Source organism: Bombyx mori, chromosome 27, assembly GCF_030269925.1.
Source record: "Bombyx mori chromosome 27, ASM3026992v2".
NCBI classification, from domain to species: domain Eukaryota; kingdom Metazoa; phylum Arthropoda; class Insecta; order Lepidoptera; family Bombycidae; genus Bombyx; species Bombyx mori.
Genome location: NC_085133.1, coordinates 2977472 through 3001863, shown reverse-complemented (window position 1 = coordinate 3001863; position 24392 = coordinate 2977472). Strand labels below are relative to the sequence as shown.

Genomic DNA, 24392 nt, shown 5'->3' with positions numbered 1-24392 from the left:
ACGTGGTCTATGATATTAACAATCTAATACGGTTCGGTTCGCAGAATTCTTCAGAAAATCCTATACTGGCTATAAATACTGACTGCTTACATACCTGGGCCAGTTCATTTAAATCTCTTCAGGTATGTAAGTATGTCCCTTTTAACTTAAATCGGAATTGTTATCCCTTCAGTTTTTCGAACTGGACCGGATAGTGCTAGACCGGATCGCAATCCCTGTAGCTAATTGTTGTGGCTAGTCCAGATGAAAATCCCTATAGCCAAGCCATTGGACCGGACAGACCCTTCAATGACCTACATTTTTTTTTTCTCTTTTTTTTTTTTTTTTTAATCTGCGTGTACGGTAGCGTTTGTTAAAACATCTCTTAAACCAGAACATTTATACGGAATTTCTTCAGAAATAGTGCGAGCCCGACCATCGTTTTCTACATTTCCAACACCTGCACCTGAGGTGCCTGAGCTTACAGACATTGTATCACTACCCGCAGACTATGTTTGCTGTATCGCTATTTGCGGACAAAAATGTCGCTTCTATTGTCAGTGATAGAGTCGTCATCATTAAGATCAGTTTCATGAACAAGATTACTTAACCCATCTGTGTACGCCGTCACGTCATCGTCACTATAATTTTCAGAAATTTCTAGTAGGCCTGACGGGCCTCGAGGTACTTCGCGTAAGTTTTCATGGGAAACTTTGTACACTAGAACCATTTACATGTCTCAACTTATACCTATCGTTTTCCAAAACTGCAGATGATTGAAATATTACTGGTGGTCCGGAGGCCTTTCCCGCTTCACCGGGACGGGTGGGCGAGCAAAGGCTCAGCCAAGAGGGGTGGGATTTGCTAACAACTGCCCGAGTGCCTCCGAAGGAGACCTAACAACTCAAGAGCAATTGCTTCGCGAATGAATCTACTACCGGATCGGAATCGTGACCCACTGAGAAGATCCGGCGAGAAACTCAGTGGGCTGATGCATGGGTTAGGTTGCACGTCGGCCTCTTTGTAGAGTTCGATGAGTACGGTTACCGGGGTTCCTCAGCCTGCTCCTAGTGTTAGAGCTGAAGGTATCTAATGCAAGAGTTATTGGATCTGGTGGATCCGTAAGGACGTGTCTAGGGCGACGACGGTGACTTGCTCCTGCGTGATCAGGATTCGGGGTGCAGTAATGTTGAAGGGACCTTTATATTTTCGGTCTAATTTACGAAAACAAAACCCCCAGCGGAAAAGAGTTTGACTTTAGCTTTGCCTCGACTAAACCAAGCTTCTGTTTGTGCCCATTTTTGTTTTTTTTTTTTTTTGTTTTCGCAGGCCTTCGACCGTGCTAAATCAAGATCTAATCTAGAGGGATTATCACTCTGTTGAAACTTAGATATTTCAAGTGAACTACCCTGAACGGTAAACATCTATTCTATTGGAGTAAACCCTGTTACTCGACAACGTGTACTATTAAGGGCGAGTTGAATATCCCCTAACTGCTCTTGCCATGATTGGTTCGAGTTACTTTCAGATCAAAGAGTGAGTTGTTCATGAAACCGCTTACCATTGAATAAATTACTATGTTTTTTTTTTTTTTTTTTTGAGACTACATTCTGACCTTGAATGGAACATAAAGGGGAAGCCAAAACCACTTATCTGTAACACACTGAAGCTCTGGAACACACGTTGACGTCTCTGGTTGGACCTGCCACAGCACAGTCTCCTACGAGGCGGCGCACCCTAGCGCAAGTGCAGCCGGAGCGCGGGGGCTCCAATATCGGCAGTCCGTGCTGGAGGCGTGATCTCGTCGTTTGGCGGACCCGTCGGCCGGCCTCCGTACCGTCGAGGCGATCTGCCCGGTTCTCGCGGACTGGGTGGGCCGCGACCGCGGAAGTCTCACCTCCGGCTACCTGTGCAGACTCACAAGACATTTTACCACCATGCAAACTTCTTACCGCAACAAATCTTACCAGCCACCACGCAAACTACAATTTTACGGGTTCCACCTCTCTTACACGATGTTACTCCCACACTGAGGAAGCCAACCGCGAACACTTGTCAAGCACGCACAAGCACGCACTTCACCGGAAAAACCTGCATCCGCCAGCGGAACCCGAACACCGCCGCATCGCCAGACACGAACGCACCGGACGTCTTATCTTACAGGTCACGACGACTTCAGATGTGTCAATTTTTCTTCCCCACGGAAACTTGCTTGCTTTCTTGTTTGCTTGCTTGCTGGAGCCCGAAGTCATCGAACGTGTAGTGTTATTGGTATTGAATCGAGTAGATTCTAAAATTTCAGCGACAATTCACAGTCTCATGTCCTGGTTTACTGTACTAGTGCCATATAACTCTAGCAGTAGTCATTGGCTTAAAAACGATTCGTGTCGGAACTACCCACTCGTCATGACAGATCCATTATTGCGATCGAAGTTTCACTTGAGATTTGCACTTGCCTTAATTTCTTGCAATAGCTTGTTACGTGTTGTATTTCCGTTAGTAAACGCCATGTGATGACGTCGACAGTCAAACTGGGCAACATGAGCCAGAACGTAAGATGTGACGATTTCTTCGTGGCTCAGATCTTCCATCGAGGTAACAGAGACGTTATTACACGACTTACGTATGCTGCATTCACGTTCTTGTGGCGTACCACTACTAGTATTCTGATCTGCATAATGTTTTTTTTTTTGCTGTACTTCGAACATGTTCAAACACGTCACGCCAGTAAGAGTAGAGTCCTGATCTCACTTCTGATGTAAGCTTGAGGGTAGTCATTATCTTGTTGAACACCAAGTAAAACGATGTCACTTCTGATTCCTGATTTAATCAACAATATGTTATCTTAACAATTCACTTTAACACTTGTCCAACTTTAACCAGTACGTACAACAGTCACTGAATCACACAACGTAACAAGGATATAGTAAGTGCACCAGGCAAGCGCAATCCAACGAATGTTTCTCGCATTTTTTTTTTTTTTCCTACCTAAGCTGATAGCCCTAGCGGCTATGTCAGCGTAACCCTAACTTTAGTAGGTGAGCTCACGGGGCTCAAACCTGACGATGTTGCTAACACGAACCCTAGCAAGAGTCGTGCTTCGCAGAATCTATCACCGGATCGGAAACGCGACCCACTGAGAAGATCCGGCGAGAAACTCAGTGGGCTGTGTCTGAGAGTTAACTTACTCGTCGAGCCCTTCGTCGCAAGCGACGGGTTCGACGAGAACGGTGACCGGTGCTTGAAGTACCTAAAAGCACCGTTAGTGGATCAGGAGGATCCGAGATGACGTGTTTTGGGCGACGTCGACTGCTTTCCATTCGGTCCGCAGGATCGGGAATGTAGTTACCGGCGGCCACGATGAGAGGGTTCTCGTGTCGTGCCGCTTTATCGAAGTGGCGCATGGACGCCGACTGCAGGTACTTACTGATGGACTCTAAGTCCAGGTCGTCATGGAGGTCGACATTCCTGACGAACCACGGGGCTCCGACGGTTATCCTGCAAAAACGGGATTGAATGATTTGAAAGGATTTTAAGTGTATGCGGGCCGCGTGAGCGAACACTACACTTGCATAGGTCATGACGGGGCGTATGCAAGTTTTGTAGAGTGTCACCTTATTTCTAAGGGACATTTTACTTCGCCTACATATCATCGGGTAGAGACGTCCTAGGATGAAGGCGGCACGATCGCGTACCGGTTTCTCGCATTTTTTTTTTTTTTTTTTCCCTACCTATGCTGATAGCCTTGAGAGGCTATTTCAGCTTCACCCTAACGTTAGTAGGTGAGCTCGCGGGGCTCAACCGGAGAGTTGCTAACACTGACCCTAGCAAGAGCAGTGCTTCGCAGAATCTACCACCGGATCGGAAACGCGACCCACTGAGAAGATCCGGCGAGAAACTCAGTGGGCTGTGTCTATGGGTTAGTTCGCTCGTCGAGCCCTTCGTCGCAAGCGACGGGTTCGACGAGGACGGTGACCGGTGCTTGTGGTGCCTAAAAGCACCGTTAATGGATCAGGAGGATCCGTAATGACGTGCTTTGGGCGACGTCGACGGTTTACCATTCGGTCTACTGGGTCGGGTATGTAATTTCCAGCGGCTACGATGAGAGGGTTCTCATGTCGTGCCGCCTTCTCAAAATGGCGCAGCGATGCCGACTGTAGATACTTACTAAAAGAGTCGAGCTCCAGGTCGTCGTGGAGATCCACATTCCTAAGGAACCAAGGCGCTCCGACGGCTATCCTGCAGAATCGTGATTGAACAAGGCACGCACCGCCTTTTTATACTAGCCGGCGCAGCTGGCTTATGAGTCACTTCTGTTGCACGAGTGGAACGACACGGCCGGCGCACCCGGCTTGTGTGAGTCACGCCTGTTGCACGTGATGTTTATTAGAAATATTGTTAACGCCGTCATGCTAAACTAACTTTACAGTTTACCTTCGTTTAATTATTGTATATTTACTACTTTTAAACTAAAAGCATTTCAATAACGCTAATGGTACTTACCTAATGATGGTATTTAAATGTTTAGAACGTTATATTCAAAAACCTAATTAAAAAAAAAACGAACGATTCCATTTTCGAAAATTCAAAAAAAATATTCCGTAATCGTGAAAATGGCGGGCTCGAAATACGTACATACATATATAGGGTTTTTGTTGCAAAATACGAATTCCTAACGAAGTTACAAAGACAAAGTAGCAAAGTACGCGGCTCCGAGACGACGCCCGCGTAACTCTGGAACAAAGGAGGGTAATTGAAAATTCTATCAAAACTTGCGTCGAACGAAGCCAACGGAGCTCGTTTGTACTTACTCGAATAGTGACGGATGAGACGCTTATAGTATTTTATTCGAATATCTCAAATACGTCACGGTCTTGACCGAGTATTATCTGTGGTTATTAATGTCGATATAGGGACGTGGACTTTTTGGCGGGAACGCGAGGAGTGAAGTTGTGTGATTTGTTTCATTTTGTCTATTTAGTGTTTCTTCAGGATTAAATGTGTAATAATGGTGGTTTATTAACTGTTTAATATCTGTGAAAGTGCACAAATATGGGAAAATGAAACAAAGCCGCCGAACGTCACTTCTCGGGATTCTCCAAAAAGTCCAATGAAAAAGTTTCAGTAGATGACTACCATTTTACTGAGATTATATTTCATCCCATATTATCTCATTTCATTTCATTTGATTTCATCCCAGTCGATTAATGTCTCAAATTAATCATCTTCATTTCATTTCATCATTTTTCATAAAAATAAGAAAATAAATTAAAATAAGACATGACTTAAAGGTCTTAGTTACCAGGTCATAAAATCCCTTAAAAAAATATAGGGACGTGATTATGTTGGGCTAGTAGCATTTTTTATGTGAAACATTTATAACCGTATCACTATACTGGTAGTGACGAGATTGCCTACATAATATGTCTTATGTGAAACATCTATAGCCGCACGTAGAGCTGATTGCTGCCGTGGCGACTCGTCGCCGCGCTTTATGATAGTAAATATATAGTATATACAGTCTATAATAAGTAATATTGTGTGCGATGTGGCGATGCGTCGCCAGGCACAAGCGACTGTTTTTTAACATTAATGTATTTTACATTAAGCCACATGGCTTTCCTGTCGTATATTATCATTTTATGCATCTGTACTTGTACAAAATAATATCTATGTTTCACATGTGCTTGAGCGATGGCTCATTTTTTATTTCCAGGTAAAAAACGTAATTAGTGATTGTGTAGTGGTTATATAGGTTGGGCCTTGTTCCAATGTGAAATGTTCATGTGTTCTACTTTGGACGGTGTGGCAGCTGTTACTAAGGTCATCACTTCATATCAAGGGTATTTTGAAGCTATTTACGTTTTGTTTGTAATCCGATATTGTTTTTGTAAATTTTCATCCGAAACTAATTGAATCGCTAATTGAATAGTATACTAGGTATTACAAATGATACTAGTCAATAATATCGATTAAAGTTATCATTTACTCCCAACTCTATCCGCGGACGAAGGCTCAAAGTTAAGCCCCGTCTTGCCTCTTGTTTGACAATCATAAGTTGATGGCTCCATTATTTTGCCTGCGTCTTATTCTAACTTTGGAATAGGAATGTTGGATATGGTAATTTCGGTTGGTGCCGCGGATATTTTGAATTTTGGAACGCGAGTTCGAAGAGGAAGTGATGTCATTTCGGGCTCGGCTGTAGTTATATTCTGATTTTTTAGTTCGTTAATTCGGTCATTTTTTTGTTAATGTTGAATGACATTTATTTTTATAAATTATAGAGACATATGTACCTACATATCGAGGGGCTAATACGCGACATTTGTCTTTGTAATTAAAATTGCGTTTTATTTGATATTCGCATCAACAGTTCGATGTTTTTAATTGAACTTCAATTAAATTTACTTTGTTCAAATAGCTGAAGAAGTTTTTTGTAATGATATTTTTTCAAAATTTTAAACTTTAAATGGCTCTCTTGTAATGTTGCAAAAATGTCGCTTAAGCCTTTCACCCTTCGATATATTGAAAAGTGACATTCTCTTTTTGAATTAAATAACTCGGTTTGTTTCCGTTAGTCAAAACATTAATCGTTTGCTTGAAGAACTATCTTTTAGATTATTCAGCTTGTTTGAATTTGGAATGTTTATTCTTCGACTACGAATTCAAAACTAGCAATATCGAAAACACGAGCCAGTGCAATACATACAAGCGTTTGGCGCTCACTGTACCTAATTTAAATTTCTATTAAAACTTGCCACTCGCGCCGCGTACAGTCAAAGGCAATCACACTGCTTTATGTACACAATAAAACTCTTATTATAAAGTCTGGTCTGGAATGCACAGCTTTATTTAATTATTTTTTTCGTTCTAATCTTTTTTGAATTAAAATTGAATACATTGTTTTTTTAAGTCGAAATTTAAAATTTATTATTATCTGTTCCAATCGAATTCCGAATTCAAACAAAACTATTTAGTTAATACAAAAGCAGCAGTAAGATTAATCAATTGACGCGTGTTTTCAATCAAAATATCTTGAGTTTAATCTAGAGGATTCTATTTTCTCAAACTTAAATTGTATCGTTTTCGGCCTTCGATCGAATTTAGTTTAGTTTTAATGAGTTTTCTTCGAACACGTCCCTCTCTTGTCTTGAACATTTTAATTTGGATGTTGTAATTATTTTGCTTAGAGTAGAAAAAAAAAATACATGTAAGTGTATTAAATATCAATCAAAAAACCTTTGAGTTTTTTTTTTTTAAAACTGGCTTTTTTTTAAAAACGTTCGTTAATCGTCATTTTGTTTTGTATATCTATTTATTAAACGTGATGTTTATAAATTACCAATTTGTATAACTTTTTTATATTGTCAGCTTATACTATTAGCTGTCAGCGAGACTAATAGCAATGAATTGGTCCATTGACTTATTAAAAGGTAGGTATTGATAAAACAAAACTATTACCTACCTAAGCTTTCGGTTAGGCGCAAAACGTGTTTTTTTTTTTTATTTTTTTAATATGACGTCATTTTGAAGCAAACGGATTTTGGAACAGGAATCCGGGCTTGGACGGATCGTTCTGTTGATTATGAATATTCCTGGTATATATCCAACGATATATTATTGTATGTGTTATATAACGCACGCAAGACGCCGACGAAGGTTCTATACACAACTACATTAATCTATATAATCCGGGTATTTGTCAAGAATTAAATGAACCGAATTAATTCAAGTCACAACGTTGTGCCGCGCCCCCCCATACTTTCGCACTTATAACTCGCCTCTCGGCCCCTTTCCCCTAACTTTCTCGCCCCCCCCCGCTCCACGAAGACGCGGAATATTTACATAAATTTACGAATTTCGCGCTCTGAAATAAAATATTAGTTGTATAGGGTTGGCAGTAATTTTTAATAAATCAATATATAAAAAAAAAAACTTTTCATAACAAATCAGGCTTTTTATATTTAATTTTTCAGATAAAACGCATTGTTCATGACTGAATGAATTCTGTACTTCGGGTTTTCCTTCAGCGTCGCCTCCTTTATTTCATTACTAAATATTTCCGATCACGGATAAGTGGGTAATTATCATTCTGATGGTAATGGACTTAGGTATTAGATCTGAAGGACGGTGTAGCCGGTATATCTAACAGGAGTAAATCACACGTTCCGGTCTGAAGGATATGCAGTCTTTGGAACGGAATTGCGATTTTGGTCTCAAGCTTTAAAGCGGCCGCATTGGCGTTCAGGACTCTATGATCAGATCCTCCAAGAGCAGCAGCTAACATTATAATTCCTGCTGCAGGAATGCTCGACATTTGCAATAACTTTGCTTCAAGTAAATTTTTGTCAGCCCTACAACTACGAAATAGTTGGGAGGGGCGATCCTCCCGTAGTTCACGGGGAGGGAGGGGGGAAGCCGTTTTTCATGTTTAATTTTAACTTCGCGAAACCCGCGTTTTAATAAACGGTTTTGCCTCTTTCTCTTTCGCAATTTTTACTCTTCGGTTTCGTAGAGAGAACGCGGTACTTTATCTCTTGACGCAGCTGAAGCTTAAAGCTCGTCTCTAACTGTCAAATTCATCAGTCTAGTGGCTGGTGTCTCTATGAACTTTGATCTTAAAGGCACTAGGTCAGATAGCATGATTTCGAATAGTCAATTCAAAACGGTAATTAGTTCTTACGAGCTTGTCTATGTCATTTAAGTTCTTTAGTTTTGGGACTGTGAGCTTTTTGCATTACGTCATTATATGTAATGAATTGCATGAAAAGTCTTCCTTTGAATAATTTGTCTAGACCTGGAACTGTCTCTAGTCTTGTCTGGATGTCTAAACTTCAAGGAAGAGGTACAAGATAAAACTAATTGCAAATGTTGCGAAAAGTAAATTAAGCACGAGATTTATCTTAAGACGTACAGAACGTTTGTATTAAAATGGCTGACACACTGAAATCTTACCTACTTTTAGCACTGGAGGTTTGGTAATCTAGTCTAGATAGGTGCTGTCAAAATTTGGAAACCATTGATCGTAACAAGTTGCCTCAATATTTATTTAAAACTATTTATCAGCTTTGTACAATGTGTAACCGAATCTTTGAACTTCATTTTTAACGACTTCAAGACGTCCTATTAACTTGTATAGTTTCACACGAATCAAGGGCTGTTGACAATACATTAACTTTATAACTTCGTATTAATATCCTGATTAATATCAAAAGAATTTAAAAAAAAATGCAATCAATCAATTGCTAGTTCTATTTGCTATTTAAACGTGTCTTTTTAATTTTGAAACCACACATATTATTACTAGTTTCGATTGTACCAAGCTGTTTGCTTAGCTCATTCAGTGCTTACCTCCAGAAAAGGTTTTACTGGTGGTAGGACCTCTTGTGAGTCCGCGCGGGTGGGTACCACCGCTCTGCCTATTTCTGCCGTGAAGCAGTAATGCGTTTCGGTTTGAAGGGTGGGGCAGCCGTTGTAACTATACTGAGATCTTAGAACTTATATCTCAAGGTGGGTGGCGCATTTACGTTGTAGATGTCCATGGGCTCCAGTAACCACTTAACACCAGGTGGGCTGTGAGATCGTCCACCCAACTAAGCAATAAAAAAAAAAGTGCGCCGTGTAGGTCACCGGTGACCTTCGTAGCAATCGAAGTGTTAATTTATTTAAGCATTCCGACGTTTTCAATTGCGTAATCGATACGAATAACGATTTTGCGGGTAGTTTGTATTATTCGCCGTCACGGATGACAAAAGACAATTTATGATTGGAATTTAGTTAAATATCGCTTCGGATAACATCGGCCTAAGACGGTTATTGAAATTTTACCTCATCTGTAATTGAATCGAAAATTTTACCTTATGCCTCAATGTGAATCCGTCTTTATAATGTGCTGTATAATACTGAAAATGGCTTACATGTCATTGTATTTTTTTGAATTGGGCACACTTTACATTTATACTCGTTTTAAAACGAATTCAAATTCCACTTTAAGCCCACTCATCAGTCCCCTGATTACAGCTCCAAGACATTACAATTAAAATCACTAATACAATAATACCGGCCCACGTATTAAACTAGAGTCGACAGTAAAACAAGAATGGGGAATATTAAAAGCCATCCGCCAACGAATGCCATTAAAATGTGTAATTGCAGGATTAGAACACCCAAGATTCCCAAAATTACCTTCGAATCCACAACCCAAATGTTACAGTTGAAAAATTTACGAGTCGAATAAGCAGAGCACGAATACTAAGCGCACATTGTTTTATTGTATGCCCCTAAACTGTGACACGTCCAAGATGGCGTTCGTTCGTAATTTGAACTTTGATTTGTATCCGACGTGCCTGACATATTATGTACGTCATGAGTCTCGTGATTAAGCGAATCAAAAATATTTATATCCGGTTTTTGTTTTTTGTATTTCGAACGTGTTCGAATTCGATCCTCAACTGTAGAGGAAGCATAATATTAGTCGATAGATTATAATTAATTGTTTTATCGGGTAACACAGAATATTAATGTTTATTGTGCAACTATATTCAAGAAATATATATATATGTCGTGGATAACGACTTTTAGTAATACTAAGACGGTGGTTTTGATTATTATTTTAAATGATGAAATGTTGTTTTGATAAATATCACATAAGGAAGGGTAGACTCCGTAACGCCACAGTATAAAATGGCGGTACGTGGACAGAGTCGTGGCATTTCGTGTCAGACAGTGATTCCGTCCGTCTCAGCAGTGAGTCTCTGACGGTCAGTCAGTCAGTCAGTCGGTCTGTCGGTATGTGCAACGAAACTGTCGGTTTATCCTGTCATTGTGAAAGTTGTGTGTGTTGAGTTTCACTAACTATTATTGAAAAGTTTTATTGACTAAACTGAGTTTAATCGAATACGAGTGATGAGGAAACTACCGCTTAGCCATCCCTGGCGCCGCCTCCGACATATATATATATGGGTTATTCAAGAAAAGAGCATATTCTTACCTGAAGGGTAGGCAACGCACTGGCGTAAACGCTGGTGACCGTGGGCAGCGGTGATTCACTTACCATCAGGTGACCCGTCTTGCTCGTTTGCCTCTCGTTATTATAAAAAAAAAAAATACATATAAATTTTTTTGTGTTTTAATTTTCGTGCCATAGAGTTAGTACGAAACTTAAGCAAGTCAAAATAGGATAATAATGTAGTTTGTTAATATTAAGCAGATGTTTGTCTGTAGAAAACAAAAAAGTAACACGCATTTCATTGTTATTAATTCCAAATAAAGCGTAGCGGAAACCATAGGGCACTGCTAGTAGAGTATAATAATACATTTTCATGACAAAGAACACAAAATATAATGAACACGAAAAACCCTTATAAAACATCGAACTAAAACATTCATAAAAGGGGCTGCAAAAAGTTTTCAACCCCCACCCGCAACGGAGGAAAGCCACCCTCGGTACATCTATAAATCTATATGACGTCATTAAGAAAACGACGCGCCCTCGTCTTGCGTATACCCGTCCTCTGCCAACGCACAGGTTTCTTTAACGATAGAAAGAGACGGGCGATGTCTTGGCGTAGAGAAAAAGAGAGGGCCGCTCTTTCTATCTCCGCGCCTTGATAATGGTGAAAAGACGATAGAAATTAAATAATACTTTGTCGTTTAAATTGAAAGGGGAGGGGGCGCGGGAGGCTAGTTTGTGAAAATGGGGGTGGGAGCCCGTTCGAGGTAAAAAGGTATTGATTTTGGTTGGAGATTAGAGCCAGTGTCGCCTATTGTAGTGTTTTTGTTCTGTGGTTTTATTGTGCTGGTTGAAATTATGCTTTTTTTTTCTACCGTCCACCCGTGATTTGAAGTTTTGAATTTGGAATGTCGCGGTTTTAAATTTTTGTTGTTTTGACGCGAGACTCACTCTTAAGGCGCAACTTATTGTCATATTATTTAATAATTAAATGGTTAATTAAATACGTTTGTCGATTCGTTTTTTCCGGAAGTAATCGTTTCTGATTAGATTATTTTTAGGCTATTATTAAACAAAAGTTGATGTGTGTTGAGCTGGAAGTTTGAATGAAGGTTGCGAGCTCTTAACTCATACCTCAAAGTAAAAAAATATTTTTAGGAATAGACGCGGGGAAATTGCTCATGAAAAATCTCAGAGTGTATACTAAGTAAGTACGCCACCAAAATGTAAATAAAAAATAAATTCGTATTCAAACCAAAACAAATGATTAAGTGAACCAAAAAAACTGGCCCACTGATTGAAAAGAAAAAAATGTGCTATGCTAATTTAAGTAGTGTATAGGTATAGGTACCCTATCATTAGAACATTAGATATTTCATAGATGCCTAAATCTCGCTATCGACATTTTCAAAATAAGTTTACATATATAGGGTAAAACCTGGATAGATGCCGCAGCGGGATAGATGCCTCATGTTCTAAAAACCTAACTTCCCGCACTCATAACAAAAAATTAATTTCATAAGTAGGAACCACAGTCACCCTATACCTTATGTACCATTTGACAATCGCGTGCTGACGAAGTGTTTTCCTCGTGCATGTAATTTTCTCCGCGCGGAATTTCACGAACACGTCAAAGATTTAAAGGTTAGTATTTAGCGTGGTATAACTTTATAATTAATGTAAAATTCCATTATATTTTTTACTACGTGAATATATTGGTTCATTGAGTCTGCATCTAGGTGTAAATAAATGCTATTATGTTTATAATTTATTTACAAAAAAATTGGGTATCTATCCTTATCACAAAGGATAGTTGCCCTGATTTTTTGGGGTATAGGTGCCTTTAGGGGCATCTATCCCTCCATACTCTGCCATTTCAGAATATAGCAGAAATATGCCACGAAAACATAAAACATAAACAAATTATTTACAGTTCAAGCAGCGAAGATGAAGACAATCCACTTAACTATAAAATGAAAGGAAATAAAACAATAGATTTGCCCCTAAAGAAATCTAAGGGATAAACCTAAAACGCATGTAAATATATCTGCATTGAATATTTTGAAAACTATAAAAATACGAAGTCGCAATCCGACTGGATTCAATGTTTAATGTTTCAGAACTAGCTACATGAAACGTGTTTTTAGAAATGATGTAGAAAATGTGGAAAATTGAAAGCACTATCCAGTTAAACTTCAATTGGACAAAATAATAAAGATATCTTTATTGTGTTAATTTAATATAAAAAAATATGATTTGGCAATGTACACATTGACACTTAATGTGAATATTTTATAAACAATTAAGAATTTATATTTTTGTTGAATAAATATTTGTAAAATTTAATTTAATAAAAAATAGGATAATGCATATTGAAACTAAAAAATTTGTAGTTTAGCTTACGCTTACTTAACGCTTTAAAATTTTAATTATGATCATTTGTGTGATATGAGAATTATCTTTTAATTATAAACATTCAAAGACTTAAAAAATACAAAATATTTTTTATTATTATGACCCATGTTTCTTGGAGACAATTGCTCTGTTAGGAATAGAACTTCTTAATATTTGGATTGGTTTTTTCGTTTACATGGTATAAAGGGCATCTATCCTGTACTGCAGGCATCTATCCTACTCAGTATTTTCTTGGTGGGGCAACTATCCATACAGGTAGGCATCTATCCTCCAAAAAAAGGTTCTACGAAAAACGAATTTCTGCAAAATCTGTATTTGATAGGTTAAAAAAAGTTTATATTAATTAAACATAAAGGATTGAGCTAACTACATTAATAGAAATTATTCGTATAAAATTAATATTTTCAAAATTACATGACTATTTCAAAAACTGGGGCATCTATCTCGGCTTTACCCTACATGTTCCAAATAGTATTCGAACCGCCGCGACGGTAGATTTTCTCAGTGGGTCGAGTTTCCGATACGGTGGTAGATTCTGCGAAACACGTTTTTTTTTATTGCTTTAATGGGTGGACGAGCTCACAGCTCACCTGGTGTTAAGTGGTTACTAGAGCCCATAGACATCTACGACGTAAATGCGCCACCCACCTTGAGATATCAGTTCTAAGGTCTCAGTATAGTTACAACGGTTGCCCCACGCTTCAAACCGAAACGCATTACTACTTCACGGATTACATTTCATTAATTAAGTCTCTTGCTAGGGCTAGTGTAAGCAACGTCGTCAGGTTTGAGCCCCGTGAGCTCACCTACTAGTTAAGGTTACGCTGAAGTGGTCTCTCAAGGCCATCAGCTTAGGTAGGAAAAAAAAACCGTCGGTCCACAAAGCAAGAATCCCTTTATGAGCTCCGACAAGGAGCTGATAAAGGGATGTAAATGCGATAAATAAATGAAACCCAGTATTATTATGTATAATTTTCGTATTAAACGTATACTACATATAAGGAGTTTTCAATATGAAAAGCTAATTTTATATGACGGAGACGTAAAAACATATTTTGTACTGGTTTTTCGATATGGCGTAAAATATTACGAATATGTAAATTTCAAATATCTCAAAAAACACAGTTCTCAATTTTTCGTAATTAAACCAAGCTTAGGGAATAAATAATATTGGGATAATTTAAAATCTTATTCTAAAAAAACATTCCTAAGAGGTCCTAGTTAAAATTGCGACCAAATTAATCAATTTCATCAACGACATTACGACTACAGTGTAATAATATATAAAATAGAAATGATTTAAATAAATTGATGACTGCAGCTTAAGCAAATGGCAGTATGGGCAACGTAAAAAAAACAGGAATATTAAAATTAAAAGTAAAATTCAAAATCCAAAACAATCCGAATTCTAATTCCAAATTCTAAATTCAAAACCTACTTAATACATTAAAATTGCCTAAAACAAATTAAAAACATTCGTTCGTACAATTAAAATGTTTTTTTTTTTTTAATTCTTCGGTTTGTAAGTCTTCGTGCGATTCGCTCTGCCTGTAAAAGTTCGTATCTGATTTTTTTTGGTTATTTGCTGTGCTCCTATTCGAGAATTCATTGACCTTTCAGTAACTTTTAGTTTTAAATTTATTTAAATACAGCTATTCCAATCAGTGAAGCTGTAATGCGTTTCGGTTTGAAGGGTGGGGCAGCCGTTGTAACTTTACTGAGACCTTAGAACTCATATCTCAAGGTAGGTGGCAGCATTTACGTTGTAGATGTCTATTGGCTCCGGTAACCACTTAACACCAGGTGGGCTGTGAGCTCATCCACTCATTTATGCAATAAAAAAAATTAGCAAGATCTTTTTTTAAGACAATAATCTCATATTCAATAAATGTGTGGCCTATATCTCCCGCAAAGCAATAATGCTTTCCGGTCAAGTTGTATTTTCGGGTTAATTTCAATAAGGCGATTTTAGTTTTCACATCGCGATGCCTAGGTGCTCCGATCACTACTGAACGCCAAGTGAAACATGAGCGCATTCGTCATATAGACTACATGTTATTGGAGTCCTAAGCAATTGGTTAGACTCCGTAAGGACTGGTAACGCAGGGGCTATGCACGCCACGAAGCAATCATTACCGATTAGACTTATCTCGTAAAAAAAAACAAAAAAGGCTCGATAAATTAGCTTTAAGACTTAAATTAGCCGTATTAATTAACAACTAGATGTCCCGCAGTAGTAAAAATTCGACTATAATTAATTGGAATTGTAAGTTTGTACACTATTGTGATTGTATTTTATGCTTCTATAATCACAAATTTCGCCAAGACTACACTATAAAAAATTGATTAACAAAGACAAACAATATTTAATCTATTCTCAATTTGACAACAGACGTCAAGAAACAAAAGTTTGACAGTAAATAGTATGCATGCGTGTGTGCATCAAATACATGGTATGTAGTGTGTGTAATGTTTTGTTTATTGATTTCATGTATCTTTTGTACATTATTTAAAAAAAATATTAGCATTGTGCACTTCTTCTCTATATTCTATATAAGTGTGGAAAATTTCATACTCCTCCGTCCGCGCAATTTTCGTAAAAAGGGATACAAAGTTTTTGCTTCACGTATTAATATTTAACAATGATGCATCGGTCGCTACCGGCTCCAACACAACGCCCCTTGACCACATGTTTGTCGTTAAAACAAAACACAACGCAAAATTTCTTAACTCATGACCCCGTTGTCTTCCATCGAGAATAAAATGCCCAATACAAAGCCCAGATGAAGGGGGGGAGTATTCACAAAGGCTGGGCAAATAAGCCATTAAAAGCCCGCGACGTTACTGAGCTATAAAATCTGTGCTTCTTGCCCCCTCGCCCCCACCGAGGAGGAGGGGGAGGGACCCGCGATAAACTGCCGTTATGCCGTTCCGGGGTATAATTAAAATGGTTCCTCCGTTTTCTGGAAGATAAAAGAGGTCGAAAAGATAAGATTTCGGGATCTTGTATTATGTTAAAATTTATGTAACACTTAAATAAATGTTTACAAATGGTTGAGTCGACGTAATATTCATTATGGATTGTGTACATAAAAGACTCGTACATCTTAGAATCCAACAATGGAAATATGAAAAAAGAAATTATTTTTAAGGTATTTTATGACCTGGTAACTAAGACCTTTAGATTAAGTCTTATTTTAATTTATATTCTTATTTTTATGAAAAATTATATTATGGAGTGAAATGAAATGAAGATGATTAATTTGAGACATTTATCAACTGAGATGAAATTAAATAAAATGAGATGAGATGATATGGGATGAAATATAATTTCAGTCATTTACTGAGACATAGTCTAATATTTTTATAGTCGTAGTCAAAGAATATCTTAACAAAAATATAGAAATGTTCATTAAAGTTAAAATCAATACTACCTACAGTTCACTATAGCGAACGACACGAACGCGGACTAATCTAATAGCTTCTTGTAATATTCAAGTCATCCAAATTACGTAGAAAGTTTCATTAAAATAAAATAAAAAATAAAAACTAGTTTTTTTTGTCCGTTCAACTTAATAACCATTCATCGTGCAACCGAACTAGTTTCGAAATTCGAACAGTCCATCCTCAAAAGGGTTAAATCCGGTTTATCGTTTCACAAAAATTAAATAACTAAATAGAAAAATACATTTTTGTACGAAACTCGATTTTTTATATTGTCGTTTCGAATTTAGAATACTTGATTTACCGGATTCTTCTTGTACACGTGTGTACGTTACAGAGAGCCGTTCCAAATTCAATTTTTAGAACCGGATCTGATTGGTTGTGATGTTTTATAAGCCCATGAATTCATACATACGTATAGGTAATATACCAGTTACTTATCTAAAGGCTACCACTTTTCAAAGTTATTTAACGTAGTACAATGAAATACAAAAAAATGGCATGCACTGAATTGAATAGGCATGTTCACGGGTGCTCACGATTACGCAAATAAACTTTACCTAACACAAATCGTGTTAATATTTGTCACATCAGTATAGTACCGTTGGCATAACGAACAAATAAAATATGTACGTAGGTAAGTAAGTAAACGAGTAAGTATATATTATAATGCTTTAATTAAAACCGATGATCAAAGAACGTTGTCGAGCGATGCTATTGTACCGACTTCCTGTATTAATCGACGCGAATAAAGACGTAAAGACAAAAATTAAAATTTTTATTATAATTAAATTTGTGATTTAAAAATCGACCGTTAATCGTTCGATATTAGGTTAAAATCAGTTCAAAGCTCCGAAACTATCACGATATCAACGTAGCCGCATCTTGTCAAAGTCAGTTCAGTCTCCTAGCGCTGACTCGAAGATGTGAACAAACGAAAATGACGCTAAAAGCAAGGGATGAAAAATTAAACTCCTTTCAATAGCTTCGGTGTATGATTGTCCACGAGATCATCACATTGATACAGAAACAATGATTATATAATACATGTGGTATTTCAATAAATAATTAAAATTTTAGTATATTCTACAGGTTTATCGAATCGTAAATAATAATTAAAAGTGTACTTTTCAAGCAGTCGTCCAAGAATCACGAAAGTGTAAAATATTCAAAACATCTGAAATTATATCATCATCATCATCATCATCATCTGAGCCTGTCCACTGCTGAACATAGGCCTGTACAATTGATGTCCAGTGCGGCCGGTCCATTACCACCTGTATCCAACGTGACCCAGCAATGTTCACTAGGTCACCGATCCATTTGGATGGCCGTCCAAACTGCGCTTGGAATTATATGTCGAAAACAACAAACCCGAGATTGGACCGTAAAATTAATTTTAATTAATCTAAAAAAAAACAATTTAAAATTTTAACTCCGTTTTTTTTTCAGACTCAAAAAAAAACCAATTGTGATAGAAATGGATTGATGAAGAGAATACATAGATGTATACCCAAAAATATCAAGATATTGGAAATTCGATTACAACTGTATATCTTGGTCACGGCGTAAAATAATGTGTATTATTCATATCCCCGATCCAAAAATTGAAATAAGAACCGCTATGCAAAGCTCAATCTTCAATGATGGTATAATTGCAGTGGTACTAAACCCAAAAAGGAAATTAGGACGGGTATTAAGCTACAATTTTATATGTCGCACGTGTGAAAAAATGCATGTTCCATTGTTAAAGGCTCTTAGTACCTATTGAGATAATTTGCAGCTACGTGGGCACTGAATTGGATATCCTACTTAACAAAGTGAATTTCTAAGCGAGAAATAAGGTACAGGGGATTACCACCAATTCTTAGGTATAGTTACGAATAAAAAATCTGACCTATCTACGTTTATCTGTCGTTAAGCAGCTATGAGTAGCGATTTGGATGGTCCAACAAAAATAAATATCTAATTAGTTTCATTAACATTTGACTTTGTCGTATAATAAAAAATATACATTGAGGAGTGAAAAGGCTTAAGGGAAATTTCGCTTAGCACCCCACATTTATCTCTATAATTAAATGTACTTTTTATTTAGTATAAGCATCAACAGTTCGATGTTTTTAATTGAACTCCAATTAAGTTTACTTCACTCCATTTTTTCACATTTTTTTAAAACTTTAAATGGCTGTCTATTGCAAAAACGTCACTGAAGCCAAATAGCCCTCGAATAAAGTCGAATATACAGCATTTTTTACGCAGCACGTTACACGCGTCGATAAGGCGAGTGACGTCAACCCGGGTTGGACTGGTTTGTTAATCTTAAAAAATTTTTTGACTATCTTATAAAACCCCGGATGCCCGTCTCGTGGCAATCACTCGTGCCGGTCCGGAACACTCAATGCAGGGTCCGTGCGGGTAGGTACCACCGCCCTGCCTATTTCTGCCGTGAAGCAGTAATGCATTTCGGTTTGAAGGGTGGGGCAGCCGTTGTAACTATACTGAGATCTTAGAACTTATATCTCAAGGTGGGTGGCGCATTTACGTTGTAGATGTCGATGGGCTCCAGTAACCACTTAACACCAGGTGGTCTGTGAGCTCGTCCACCCATCTAAGCAATAAAAAAAGGGTCCTAAGGTGTACCATTACGCACAAGCTCACTCGAAATTAAACTCAAAACATTTTCACAAATAAACCTATTTTTATTTACCACATCTTGCAGCTCCAGCCAATACGTCCGCCATCTTGAAGGAAAACACAAAGATGCTGAATGGAGAAATTTTCTTGTGTAATTTTCACGCTTTTCCGCCCTCGGCACACCACCCTCCCCCCCACCCTCGGAGGTAATTTCCTAACGGCCATTCCATCATGATCTGTGCTTTAGCGTTTAAAATGCCGTTCTCGCCGGATTTCACGAGGAATGAAGGTTCAAAATAATCTGGATAACCTTATATGTTTGTAATAATATTTTGTATTCATGGAAGTGTAAGTTTTTAATTGATTTATAATTAATGTATTGCATAGTGCTGAACTTAATAGGGTTTCTAATTAAAGTTTTCCTGTGTTAATTTTGAAGTCAGTTTTAATTAAAAATGACGCTTTGAATTGTGATAATTATATGCCAGGTGCTATTTAAAAACGTATCTAAGTCTAAGTGCTCACGAACGTTCACCATGACAACAAGATCCTCATAAACATAACAATGTGAATATCTCCGTCTTGAAGTATGAGGACTTATTTGTTATATCAAACGACCGTATTACCTTTCAAACCCATATTTATGATTGCTATGCAGAAATAGGCAGAGTCATAGTATGTCTTACCAATGAATACAACTCACAAACTTTACGAGTTTGGTTTTTACTACACGATGTTATTCCTTTACCGTTCATGAGTAAGTTAAGTACGTATTAACTTAGAATGATTGATACTTGCCTGCGGGATTCGAACACCGCTTGCTATGAGCTCGCATCGCTTGATATGAGTAGGTTAGGCCGTAAGCAGAGCTTTATATTGAATTTATTTCTCATTCACAAGAATCTGATGTTACATGAATAGAGTTAGGACGTTATAAGCTTGAAGATTTATCTTGAACTCCTTGAGTTTCAAAGAGTCTTTCTTTTCTTCTCTGAATATATACAAGAATAGTTTGGTACTAGTATGACGGGGCATAAGATATCAAGCATACCGGGTGACTTATCTTTAAAGTTAAATTTAAGACGTGCTCATAATGACTTATCCTCAAACCCCTAAAACAAAAATCAAATCGATCAGTTACAGCGTGAAATAAAATTCTCTTCCAATACCTCAAGTATTGTTAGAATAAGGATGTTCCCTGCATATTCTTCATGGTATTCGTTTTTTCATACGCAACAGATTTTTATTGATAATAACAACAGTAATTACTACTTCAAACATAGGGTAAGCAGCATTTGTGCACGCGGTCACTTTAAGAGAATGGTCCTTGCGTTACGAATTGAATTTAAAAATTAAAGTCGACAACCCTACATTAATCTGATATCACTATGTAAGAATTCGCTTACTTCGAGAGAACCGCTTATCACAGATTCACCTATAATCAACGTCTTGTAAGTGACATGAGAATGAAAAAAAAATATATTTGTTCAGTATTGGAATTTTGATCTTTTGGTTGAGAGGCACGTGTTTTACCGCTACGCTTCTTCCAAGGTTGCCACCCTCTGTTATTCTTAAGTCTATACGTTACAGTTATTATTACGTAAGCGTACATACATTCACACACACACACACATACAAACTCACACACATACGTAGTCGGATGTATACGCCGCTGGCGCACGAGTTCTACAAGAAAATTAGTTATTAAAATTTCACTGCCGTTCCAAAATTTATCTCGGGCGCGGCTTAGGTGATTCGACTAGTTTTGATACTTGATGACCTGCGGTATTTGTTTTGTATGGATTGTGTCAAATGTATGTATCAGAAGGTAATGGAAACAGATTCTTATGAAGAATTTCGATCTTTTTTCAAAAGAGGCTTTTGGAGAGTACTTAACGGTAGGCAACGGCCTGCAAAGCACTAAAAAATAAATAAAGAAAGAATTGGTCTTTTACCTTTTCGTCAATGTAACAGTCTTAATTTCGTTTTTCGATTCGAGGGATGGCCCGGCCATTATACTAATTCAACTAAGTCAGTGGTGGCGCTCACAGCGCCTAATCTATTGGCTTCGGTAGGTAATCCCTTAATATCAGATGGGTCATAAACGCGTTCACCTGTCTTTGCTAAATTTATAACAAAAAAACTTTTTAAATTTTATTTTAACACACCCTGTACATCATATTATAGTTCAGCAATGTTGCAGAGTGGTGTTTTTTTTTTGGAATTCAAAATATGTTAATATTTTTTTTCCTACCTATGCTGATAGCCTTGAGAGGCTATATCAGCGTTACCCTAGCGTGTAGGTGAGCTCTCGGGGCTCAAGCCGGAGGTTTTGCTAACACTGGTCCTAGCAAGAGCAGCGATCCACAGAATCTACCACCGCATCGGAAACGCGACCCACTGAAAAGATCCGGCGAGAAACTCAGTGGGCTGATAATTCAATGCATCAACTATTTTGTACCTATATCAATAGGTTTCAAATCATAAAATGACCATTGCTAGAACATTCACTGTCCGCACGAAACCGGTTTTGACATTGTCAATTTGTTGAATCTGCCCCGAATCGCCACCGGTCCGAGCCCGTGGCGTTAGGCTACTTACCTATTGTTGTAATATTCACACGGTCTGACCGTTGTCCGATCGAAGACCGCCGTCTTAAGGTACATTAACCCCTCGTTATGAATACAAACCTGATCTTTTTTGTGTCAACTTAATGTAACCAATCTTAATATTATTCTTACAAGACAAGTCAACAAATATAAAGGTGAGAAGAGTTGTTTTATAATAATCAACATGGTTACTAATTATATTAATAAACAAATATTTTTTATTGCTCAGATGGGTGGACGAACTCAGGGCCCACCTGGAGAACCAAGTGGTTACCGGAGCTCATAGATATCAGCAGCGTGAATGACGCCTTCAGATATGAGTTCTGAGTTTTACAGTACAACTGTTTGTTGCCCCATCCTTCGAGTCGGAAACCTCTGTGGCAAAAATTGGCAGGGTGGTGGTACGAACACCAGCGGTCTTCCTAGATGCCCTACTTTCGCACAAAACACTTTTTACCTACAAATTTTATAAGTCACTAATAAAAAAAAAACAGAACGAATTAGCTCAGCTAGTAGTGGCCACATTAAAGGTCGCTTGTTTTAAATCGCCCCTTCCCATTGTTGCAGGTTATCAAGTGATTTTTAAAAGACCATTGACACCATTCAGCTCAATGGTATCTATACGGCTCTGCACTTTGCAAAGAAAAGGATACTGACCCTTAGATGGTGGGTCTCATCCTTCGAAACTCACGGTGAAATCGTATTAAATCAGTTTTTATTGAAAAATATTGTGCTAATGTCGTAGCGTCATTACATTATATTACATTACAATACTTTTAATATCACCCCATAAACACTTTAGATTATTTATTACTAGTGGTACGACGTCTTGTGAGTCCGCACGGGTAGGTTATACACCCTGTATATTGCTGCCGTAAAGCAGTAATGCATTTCGGTTTGAAGCGTGGAGCAGCCGTGGTACTGTAAAAGCCGAGATCTTAGAACTATATCTCAACCTAGGTGGCGGCATTTACGTTGTAGATGTCAATGGGCTCCGGTAATCACTTCATACCAGGTGAGCTCGTCCACCCATCTAAGCAATAAAAGCTCCTCATAAAAACCGCTTAATAAAAATCTGGTATCCATGTATCGTGACTTCGAAACCTGCTCGTTCGAATGACCAGTGGTGAGAAAAAGGAACGAACAAAAACTATATTTTAGTTTAAAAAAAAAACAGGTTTTTTACTAGTTCGACCCGTTTTGCAATGAGGGGTTAAAATTATCCGAAGACGTTACTGAGCTTGCTCGGACAATGGTCAGTGTGGGAACGGGTCGCGTGAAGGGTTCGATCGATTAAAGACTGAAGTGTAAACAGGTTTGTTGTATAATTTTATTATCATTATAGTTCGGATATACGTCCCCGTCTCACGGTGGATGGTCAGTGATGCTCTTGGACTTCACAATGAAGGAGTCGAAAACGCAATTCGAATTCCTCCAGGTAATCAGGTATCAGGGGTCAATCGTTTTCGTTTGGTTAGCGCTGTAGGCCCTACCTACACATTACTTACAATGGTGGACAAAAAAATGGAACAAATATCTTGGCTGAGAATCAAAAATTTGTCGGTTTTTTTAAAATAAATAGCCTTTTCCAGTCAATAACGTAAAATGTTCTTGATTATAGAAGAGCTCATGGCTTATTAGTATTGTGTGGCTATCCGAATGCTTAGGCGTACGATACACATTGATATATAAGACTGAAGTAGCAATTAATGATATATTAAAATAATAGGTATAGTTTTTCCAACTTTAACAAAATGGAAGAATGATTCAAATTGTCGTAACGGTGCTTATGTTATTTAGTGAGAGTGACACTGATTGACGAGCTTTAAATTTACAATAAATAATTAACACACTAAAACGATTATTACAATTCGTCCTTAAATACACAAATAATTACTAACATTATTATGCTCATAAATATTTTTTTCATAAAGTATCAAAATCGTTCGAGTGTAGTATGAAACGAAGACGCTGTTAAAGTTTTCCGTGCTACTTTCGCAGCTCTGCAGAAAGTTGTACTGGGGCTCATTACGGGAGGGGGCGGGTGTATACACTAACGTTATGGACGCAGCTTTAATTAAAAGCTTTGGGTTAAAAAAAAATCTATCTATGAAATACGAGACGCAATTAACTTGGTTAATACACTCCGATCAACAATTTTTTAATGACACTTAACATTTGAAGTCATGCTCGATGAAACAAAAATTCGACATTAGAAAGAGACAAAACAACAATCAATTAGGATTTAGTCTACGAGAGAACGAGATAGAACGATTTTTTTTTTATCTAATTATGTTTTTACTTTGTTAGCCCCACCGGTATCTAACACCTGTCTACTTGTTTTTGCCGAGAAGCAGCTA

The 24392-nt window shown here is 37.7% G+C and overlaps 1 long non-coding RNA gene across 1 annotated transcript in view; it reads left to right on the top strand.

Moving 5' to 3' along the window:
* LOC134201523 (uncharacterized) overlaps positions 1 to 19818 on the top strand; it is a 33028-nt gene extending 13210 nt beyond the window's left edge. The window contains exons 2-3 of the long non-coding RNA XR_009976872.1: positions 18242 to 18633; positions 19509 to 19818. This is a non-coding gene — a long non-coding RNA (uncharacterized LOC134201523). The remainder of the gene's footprint in view (positions 1 to 18241; positions 18634 to 19508) is intronic.
* The last annotated feature ends 4574 nt before the right edge of the window (positions 19819 to 24392 follow it).